Raw genomic sequence first — 9,418 nt, 5'->3', positions numbered from 1 at the left:
CCAGGACCAAGACTGAGACAGCAGCAGAGCAGTGAGCTCGAGCTCAGGATCTCGGTCTTCTGTGTGGAGCCAGAGGCTGTCCCTGGGCTTGGGCAGGGCTTTGTTCCAGAACAGCTTATAATCAAGCTTGGTGACGGGAGCCGCCCTGTCAGGGCCCAGGCAGGGGCAGCTCACCCCACTGGTAACTAGTGTGGCAGAGTCCCAGGCTCCCAGGCTGCTCTGGAAACGAGGGACCAGGGGCTGCCAGGTTTGTTGGCAATGTGGCAGCCCCACCCCGGGAATGGGGAGAAGATGGGATTTGGGAAGCGGCGTTGGGCAGCCCTCCAGCATCCTGAGCCCGCTCCTGGCAGTGCCCACTTAGATCCCAGTTGCTCTGGGCCTGTCCTGCCGCCACACAGTGTCCATCTTGGCAGCTGATCCCAAGCCTGGATGCTGCTTAGAGAAGCCGCCTCTTCCCTACCCTTCGCTACATTACAGAGCGGAACCAATTCACCACATCCCTCGGGGGGCGGGGCAGGGAACCCAGGGGCCCTGAGCTTCCAGCCTGCCTCTGTCCCGCTCACTCCCTGTTCTAGCTGCCTGTCTGCTCGGCCAGGCTATGCAGAGGCTCTAAGGGCAGGTGAGGGGGGTCAACTCCCCTCCTGCGGGGGTCCTGGACCTTCCAAGCAAAGGTGGGAGGATGGGGGGCAGGTGAACACTAACATTTACTCAGAGTCTGTATGTGCCTGTAGACATCATTAATCCTCCAGAAGACCCTATGAGGTAACTGTCCTTGTTCCCATTGTACAGACCGGGAAATAGGCGCCGAGACACTAATTCACCTGGACAAAGTCATAGCTCGTAGCTGGTGGAACCAGGACTCAAACGCAGCCCTCAAGCTCATCCCTCCCCCATCTCCTGGCCCCCAGCAGAGAACTCTCAGTGGGGGGAGGTACAGATGGAGTGACCAATGACCCCCCCTCTAACCTGATGCAGGAGATAACAGAAGGGAGAGGAAGGTGCCCCGGGAGCTCAGGGGAAGGGGCACAAACTTCAGATGGGGACAGCAGGAAAGCTTTTTCACAGGGGAGGCCTTTGGAGCCGGGCCTGGCTGAACAGGTAGGGACATCTTCAGGCAGAAGAAAGAGCCAGAAGGCTCTGCTCTGCCAGAGAAGGCGGCAGCAATAGGGCTTGATGTCCATCTAGAAAGTTTGGGCTGGATCCTGTAGGCTTTATCCCTTGTGGGTGTGACTGTTTGATTAAGATCTGTCTCTCTTCCCAGTTTGTAAGCTCCCTGAGTGTAGAGGGCATGTCTTTTATTTATATCTCCTTCCCAAACTTGGCACACGGGGGATGCACAACAGATGCTCAGTACATCTTTGTCAGTTGAATGAGAAGGGCCTGTCTGAGCCTAGAACTCAGGACCCCTCGCTCTGCCCCTCCCTTCACCTCTCTCCCACCCACCCTGAGCATCCCAGCCCTTCGTCCTTTGTAAGGGATTTCTCCTCTGGGGCTGAGTCACACCACCCAGCCGGGCTCCTGAGCTCCGGGTGGAGGCTCTTCTGCTGCTTTGGCCTCTCTTCTCTCCCTCCTCGGCCCACCCATGCCTACCATCTGCAGGGCCCTGGGCAACAGTGCAAAGGGAGGCCCACACACCGCACGTCTAAATACCTAAATATCATCGAGACAGCCATCCGACTGGCAAACATACCTTCGTAATGACAAAATTGCAAAGAATGTATGAGGCTACGGTGATAAACTATCAAACAATTTAATGATGACTATGCATGTCCTGGAGTCCTGTTGGTGGGTTGCTGTCTGGATGAGTAATAAAATAAAAACACATAGAAGAAGCTGGATGCCAAAAAGTAGATGATACAGGATTCTGTTCATGTGAGGTTCAAGAACAGTCAGAATGCATCTGTGGTGACAGAAATCAGAACATCAATTGCTTCTGGGAGGTGGGTTTCAGGGAGAAGGAATACGAGGGACCTATCTGGGGTCTGGGGTTGTCTTCTATCTAGATGGGGGCATTGGGAGAATGGGAATATACACCGACCCAAACTCATCCAACTGGACACTTAAAATGAGGGCGTGGCACCATACGTCAATTATACCTCAAACATGGTAACAGAAAACCCAATAACATCAGACTCATGAGAAATTTAGAACAACTCAGGATTAAAAATCACACAAAAATAGCTGTGCACAATGCTTAAACTGTCACATATTTACTCCACAAAATTTATTTTTCCTGCCATCATGTCAGCAAATCACCAATTTTGCAATCAGGATTTTTATATAATTTGTGTTCTATTTACAGGAATGATCTAAGGCAACCTTTTCCGGTAGAAATAACATGAGTCAAAGATGCGAGTCACATTTATAATTTTCTAGCAGCCACATTTTAAAAAGAGAAAATAAACTGGTGAAATTCATTTTAATAATATATGTTATTCAATCCAAGGTATCTAAAATGTTTATTTCAACAAGTAATCGATATAAAAACTTATTGACATAGTTTGTGTTCCTTTTTTCTTACTAGGTCTCTCTCTGGAATTTGGTGTGTATTTTACACTTATAGTACATCTCAATTCAAACTGGTCACCGTTTAGGGGTGCCCGGGAGGCTCAGTGGGTTAAGTATCTGCCTTCCGTCAGATTGTGATCCCCCAATCCTGGGATGCTCAGCAGGGAATCTTCTCTTTCTCCCTCTGCCCCTCCCCACCACTCATTCTCTTGCTCTCAAATAAATAAATAAAATCTTAAAAAAAAAAAACTGGCCACATTTCAAGTGTTCAATTATTATATATAGAGTGGCTACTGTCTAGGACAGCTCAGCTAAAGGATGAAAAAAATCATAGCAATCTTATTCCAAGTGTACAAAATTTGAATATATTTTCATTGAACACTTAAGTTCAACTGATAGAAAAAAATTCAAAAATTAAATTTTGTTCATGTTTTTTAAAAACATGCAAGATGATTGATTAAAACCAAAAGATGTAATTACCTATTGTAATTATATATTATAATTAATGATATCAAAAATTTATTTTTAATTTTTTATTGTTATGTTAATCACCATACATTACATCATTAGTTTTTGATGTAGTGTTCCATGATTCATTGTTTGTGCATAACACCCAGTGCTCCATGCAGAACGTGCCCTCTTTAATACCTATCACCAGGCTAACCCATCGCCCCACCCCCCTCCCCTCTAGAACCCTCAGTTTGTTTTTCAGAGTCCATCGTCTCTCAGGGTTCGTCTCCCCCTCCGATTTCCCCCCCTTCATTCTTCCCCTCCTGCTATCTTCTTCTTTTTTTTTTTCTTAACATATATTGCATTATTTGTTTCAGAGGTACAGATCTGTGATTCAACAGTCTTACACAATTCACAGCCCTCACCATAACACATACCCTCCCCAGTGTCTATCACCCAGCCACCCCATCCCTCCCACGCGAATATCAAAAATTTAAATCAAAATTATTTGCATAATGAGGAAATTTTATTTTAATTTTTTGGAAAAGATATTTATCATTCAATATTTTTGTAAAAAATTTTATAAGAAAATAGCATTAGCTGTTCACTTTTTTGTTATTGTAATGGATCAGTATCATGCTTTTTACATCTGGACCTGCATAAAGACCATATGATTAATGTGAATTGCTCAACGTAACAAACTGTCCCTTAGTTGCTGTGTCAACTGTAGCAAATACTACACGTAATAACTTGGTAATTGTGAGCACTTCCAGAACCATTAATTGGAGCAGTCAGATAGCTAGAAAAGGACACTTGACGTTACTTGGAAGCGATATTTGTTTTTCAAGAATCTATTGCATTCATGCTATCTAAGAGCAAGGATATTCGAAAAGCTAATTAATTCTTCTTCTTGGTTTCCTAAGGGCTTCCGCGGCTCTATGCTTTTCCACGTTCCCCATTCCATCAAGTGGAGCATGATGTCAGCGGCAGCAGGTCCCAGAAAACTTCTCAGATATCTGACTATTGTTTATTTTGCAAACCTGGAGCAAATGATGTGGATGGGGAGATGCATGTTCCTGGGGCCTTCACTGGGCAATCACGAGGGTGGGTATTTAGGATTATGGGCCATCTGATGCCGGCACTGAGCATAATGTTCCTGAGTGACAAAAGGTGCCCTTGTGTTCTTTATGGGGGTGTGTATGTAGTGAGTTCCAGCAGCTAGCTGCCTGGTTTTATAAATAAAGTTGTACCACAGTCACCCTGATTTGCTCAGGGATTGTCTGAGGCTGCTTTTGAGCTACAGGGGAGAGACCACAGTGTGTGGCTTGCAGGCCTGAAATAGTTGCTATCTGGGGCTTTAAGATAATTTGTTGACCCAGGGCACGGTCTTGCCTGGGTCTGAGTGGATCTTCTCCTTGGGGCTCCTTGAGCTGAGATCTCACATGCAGTCCAGATTCATACCAGACTTCTGCTGTGGCTGTGAGCCTCTTAAAGGAGGAGATCTAGGGGACCAGGGAGGTCACCCAAAGCAGGTCCTCCAAATTCAATTCTGAGGGCCTCAGGTGTTTTCTACAGTGAATTTGCTCTATGCATGGCATTTGGGATCATATTCTTTCCTTAGTGAGGCCAAAGTAAGCAAGGGGTTGGGGCTGACCAAGATAATGGTTCTTTTCCTTCCCCGCTTCTGTCAGCCACTCTCCATCCCTCCACTCTCCATCCCTTATAAGAAGAGCCGTGATGGAATTTCCCATAATTCTCCACTCTCCTCTGAACGAGCAGAGCTGATGCTAGGCTCTGTCTCCTGGCCCCAGTGTCCTGGACAGGGGATGCTGGTAAGCTGGGCCCTTGCCTGCCTGGGGAAGCCCGATTCAGCTCCAGAGGATGTGCCAATGTGGCCAGAGATGCGGGGTGAGTAGATAAAGGGCAAAGGGTTGGAGTGGGGGCTGCTCACCCCTATTGCAGTACTGGTCACAGTAGCATTTTGTTTGATTCCATACCCATCTCCTCTAGTAGATGCATCGTTCTTGGTCAGCCCCGTTGGGCCCACGCAGCACCCGGCACATGGCGGCTCCCCAGTCAGTGCCCGTGGTCAGCCATCTTGGCATGTTGTTCAATGCCAGGCATATAGGTATGGGTTACAAAGATGAATCCAATGGGTTTGTGCCCTCAAGTAGCTCACTGTCCAGTGGGGGAGACAGAGAGACTAGCAGCTTGGGTCCTCAGTTTGAGGGCAGAGGCCTCAAGGAAGAACTCCCTCTGAGAGCTCCAAGTAGGACACCATAATTCAGCTTGCAGGGATGGGAAGGCTTGGGCAAAGGGTGACAAATTAGACGACTTGTTGAATGAATGCGTGAACAAATGAGAGATGAGGGTCTAATGCTGGGTCTGTGAACTTCAAAAATGTGGGAAGGGATTGCTTCTGAAGTTTTAAATTGAATCCGTTTAAAGTGTTCCTGGGCTGAAAGAGGGAAGGGAGGCGAGGCCTGGAGGGAGGGACTGAACTGGGAGGGGCTGCCGGGAGCAGGAGGACCAAGGCCAAGGGGATGGACTCCTGGGCCTCCTGCCCAGACTCACTGGGCAATCCCCACAGAGCCGCCAGCCCAGGAAGGTTGTCGCTGCGGGCGGGGGAGAGAGATGAGCTGTCACAGCGGCTGGAGGACAAATCTCTTTTAATTTTGTTCTTTGGAGGAAGGGGTGGGGTGAGGCCAGTGTCGGAGTGAGAGATTGGCTGCGTGAGTAATGGCCATGCCATCTCCACTAACACCCCTGCTGAGGGATGAGGAGAGAGAGAGGCCCCCTCCCCTCACCTTTCCCGGGGCTTGCCACCAGGGCATAGGGAGGGACTTCTGTCCTCCTGGCCTCCACCTGGGCAAGCAGAGGCCGACCATCTCAGAGAGCTGAAGCTGGAAAGGTCCTTAGGAACCATTTTCCAAGAGCTTCTGAAGTGGCCTCCATGGAGTTTTAAGGAGGAGTCCATGGGAGGGTCTTCAGGGGTCCACCACCCCCACTGAGAAGCAGGTGAAATTTTGTATGTGTAGGAATTTGTTTTAGAAAAGTGGTGGGGGTACATTCATGGTTTTCCTTGGTTTCTCCGAAGTGTTCATACTTCTCACCCCAAGTTAAGATTCTGCCCTCTTGCTTAGCAGATGGGGAAGGAGAGCGGCTTGTTCCATGTCCCATGGCAGATGTGTGGATCCTGGGGGCTGCGCTGTATTCTTCTTCATCTCCCCATGATCTCTGCTAAAGGGAGGTACCGAATGAGAGAATCCCAGTCTCCCCATCTTCCCTGCATGGCCTTTCTCCTTGTGAACCATGTGGTGGAAGGGCTGGAGGGGTGAGAGGTAGGGGTGAGACCAGGGGGTTCCAGCAAAGCCTGTTATGTGTGGTGTGTGCATGAACTGCCCCACCTGCTTCCCCAGAGGTCACGAGGGGTGGCGAGGGGGCTTTGGTGCTCCAGGAGGCAGACTGAAAGCACCTGCAAGGACCCCTCAGCTGGGGCAGCCATTCTCTGTACTCCCCCAAAAGACACCTGTGTGGGGCAGGGGGAGGGGCATAGGGCAGCCTCACTGAGGGGTGAGGCGACCACAGGTTGCAGTGGAGGCCAGGTAGGAGGGTGTTGTAGAGGTCCTGGTGAGAAGTAGGAGGAGGGAGGACAGAGAGAAAGAGCAATGGAGTGGTCCCCGTCCCTGGTGGTGACAAAGGGGGGTAGGGCGGACTTTATGCTGGTGCTGGGAAATTTGAAAATGTGGAAAGGGATTGCTTCTGAGGGTTCAGACTATATCTAGCCCTAGTCCCTGCTTTGGCTTCGTGTCACTCTAGGCAAGACTGGTCTATGGGTTGGCCTCAGTTTTCTCGTCTGTTAAATGGGAAATAATCATAGTAACATCCCTTCTTAGTAAACAAGGCCAGAAGGCGGGGGGGGGGGGGGCATGAAAGCACTTTGATGCCTACGGAGAACAGATGTGGGATTGTTGACAAGCCTTCCAGAAAGGTTGCATGGGAAGAAGCGATAGGGGTGGGGAGGAGAGGACGGGGCAGGGAGGGCCAGAGAAGGAAGCATCAAACTCCGCTCAAGGTGTCTACTTGCCTTCCCCAAAGCACAAGCTACTTGACAAGAGCATCTGACAGAGCCTGACAAGAGGCGGCCTTCGACCGGGGAGGGAAATGGTGAACTATGATTTTCCGCATGTTCTAGCCCAGTCCCCGACTGCCCTGGAATACAGATAACTCACTACAGGGGAAGATGGGAGGAACGAAGTCCAGAAATAATACAGCTGCGGGAAGCAGAAGCGGGATAAGAATTATTCAAATGTTGAAAGCCAAATTGCTCGTAAGATCCATACTCAGGGCAGTGGGAAATAAAGAAATAAAGCTGGGAGGATCTGGGAAGGCTCCCCAGGGGAGGTGGCTTGTGTGTGGGCTCTAGGTAGGATCCCGAGAGGGACAAGGGGAGAGGCACAGCCCAGTGCGGGGGACCACATAGGCAAAAGCAGGGCATCAGGAACAAGGGGAGCCCAGCCGTTTTTTTCCTGGATCCATCTCGGAGGCAAGAGAGGTCACGAGGTGGGCTCATGGTCCAGCTGACTTCCCAACTTTTGCTTCTTGAGGGTGTGTGTGACTCCACCGAGGGTCCCAGCCCGTGGGCACCCACGACTGGGAAACGCATCCCAGTGCTTTCTGTCAGCCTCCCAGCCCCTGCGGGAGGCCCGCTGAGCTAGGCTCAGCTCCAGGCTATTCTCCGAGAAGCTCGCCTGTTTACCACTTCGCTGCAGAGCAGATGGATGATGCGGAGGCCACATTTTTCTCCCCGAGCAGCGGGGAAAATGAATCTCACCAAGTGCTGCCGACACCATCCTACCAGGTTCCACATCCATCTCGGACCGGGGCTGCTGACAGAGCACCGGCCTGTCCCTCAGCCGTGCTCTGGGACCCAGGAGAGAGAGTAAGACAGAGGAACATTCCTCCCTGCGGCTCCTTCTCTCCCCACGCTGGGCCTCCAACCTGGTTAGCACTTGGAAGCAGATGCGGCTCCAAGACAGAGGGAAGATGAGGCTGTGGTTGGGGGAGAGGAGATGGAAGGCTTTGCATTCAGGCCTGATAGACTTACACAGTCTTAAAGCGTGACGCAGGGCTGTCACTTCACTGAAACCCCAAAGGGTAAGGCCTCCCGGGGATGAGGCAGCTGGCTAGATGGGACAGTGGTCTGCAGACCCCGATCTGAATCCTGGCCCCTTCCGTGAAGTTCTAGGACTTGGGGCAAATCACTCTACTGCTCTGGGTCTTGTTTTCTTCCCAAATTGGAATGGATTCCTCCCAGTGTTTGTGAGTGATGACGCACTGGGGATTGAAAGATATGATACGAATTGTCCCACCATTTATTGAGCACTTACTGTGTGCTTTAGACTGTATGGAAAAAGAGGGCTGATCCTCACAGGAACCTTGGGTCGAGGCGAACTTCAGCCCCATTTTACACTTGGGGTAACTGAGATGCTGATTCAAGGTGACTTTGAGAAGGAAACCGCAGCCCCAAGGCTCAAACCCAGCCCTGTCATCTCCACAGTCTTTTCTTCTTACTCGATGATGTGCCCATCCCAGGGCGCAGGGACTCTTGGGGGCCTGGAACTTGGGGAATCTCACGGAGAAATAAATAATTGAAAGGAGGGATTTGAGAGTCTTGAGAGAGCCCTTGGGGAAAGCATTCCCATTCCGGGACTCAGGTAGCACCTCGCGTAGCTCTCTCTCTCAGTGGGCCCCAGGCCCCCGCTGCTATCTTTCCAAGAGCTGATCTTCTGGGGCCACTCTCTCAGTCCCCATGGGTGCACACTGGCCCCAGGAGACAGTCCACACTCCTAGTTCAGCCCCACCTGCCTCCCCAGTTTGCCTGCTGAGTTCTGGGGTGGGGAGAAGCCTTGTGCGTCTCCCCAATCCCCGGGCCCTTCTCTTACTTCTCTGTCTCTCTGGAGTCTGGGTTTCCTTCCAGCGTGAGTTCTCCTTATGCTGTTTCTAGAAGAAAGTTTTGACCTTCCTTAGGCCTTTTCTATTTGGCCATTGGACTTTGTTCGACCTCCTTCCCTAGCCCTCGGGAAACCCTCCAGGCAAAAAGGTAGAGCCTATTTTTACAAGAGACTGAGACACAGGCAGGGGTGAGCCTGAGCACTCGAGGGTAGGGCTTCTTCCAGTCTGGTCTTTGAGCGCAGCTGCGGCCATGCCTGCCTGGGGCCTATGGGTTGTGGGTGGGCCAGGGAAGGCAGGCACCGCCCACCGTGTCACTGGGGACCAGCTGGGGCAGCTTCTCTGCCTGTGGGCCCCGGTGGGTGAGAAACAAGGTCGATGCACATTCATTCCCTTCCAGCAGAGGGGCCTGGAGGACAGAGTAGCCCAAATAGAATCACACACCCTATCCCGGTGCACAGTCTCATGGGGGGACTGAGTTTCAGGCCTCGGAAGGGGAGAAGAATGG

This window comes from Halichoerus grypus, chromosome 2, assembly GCF_964656455.1.
Source record: "Halichoerus grypus chromosome 2, mHalGry1.hap1.1, whole genome shotgun sequence".
NCBI classification, from domain to species: domain Eukaryota; kingdom Metazoa; phylum Chordata; class Mammalia; order Carnivora; family Phocidae; genus Halichoerus; species Halichoerus grypus.
The sequence above is the reverse complement of the archived record's forward strand: the minus strand, read 5'-3'. Positions refer to the sequence as shown.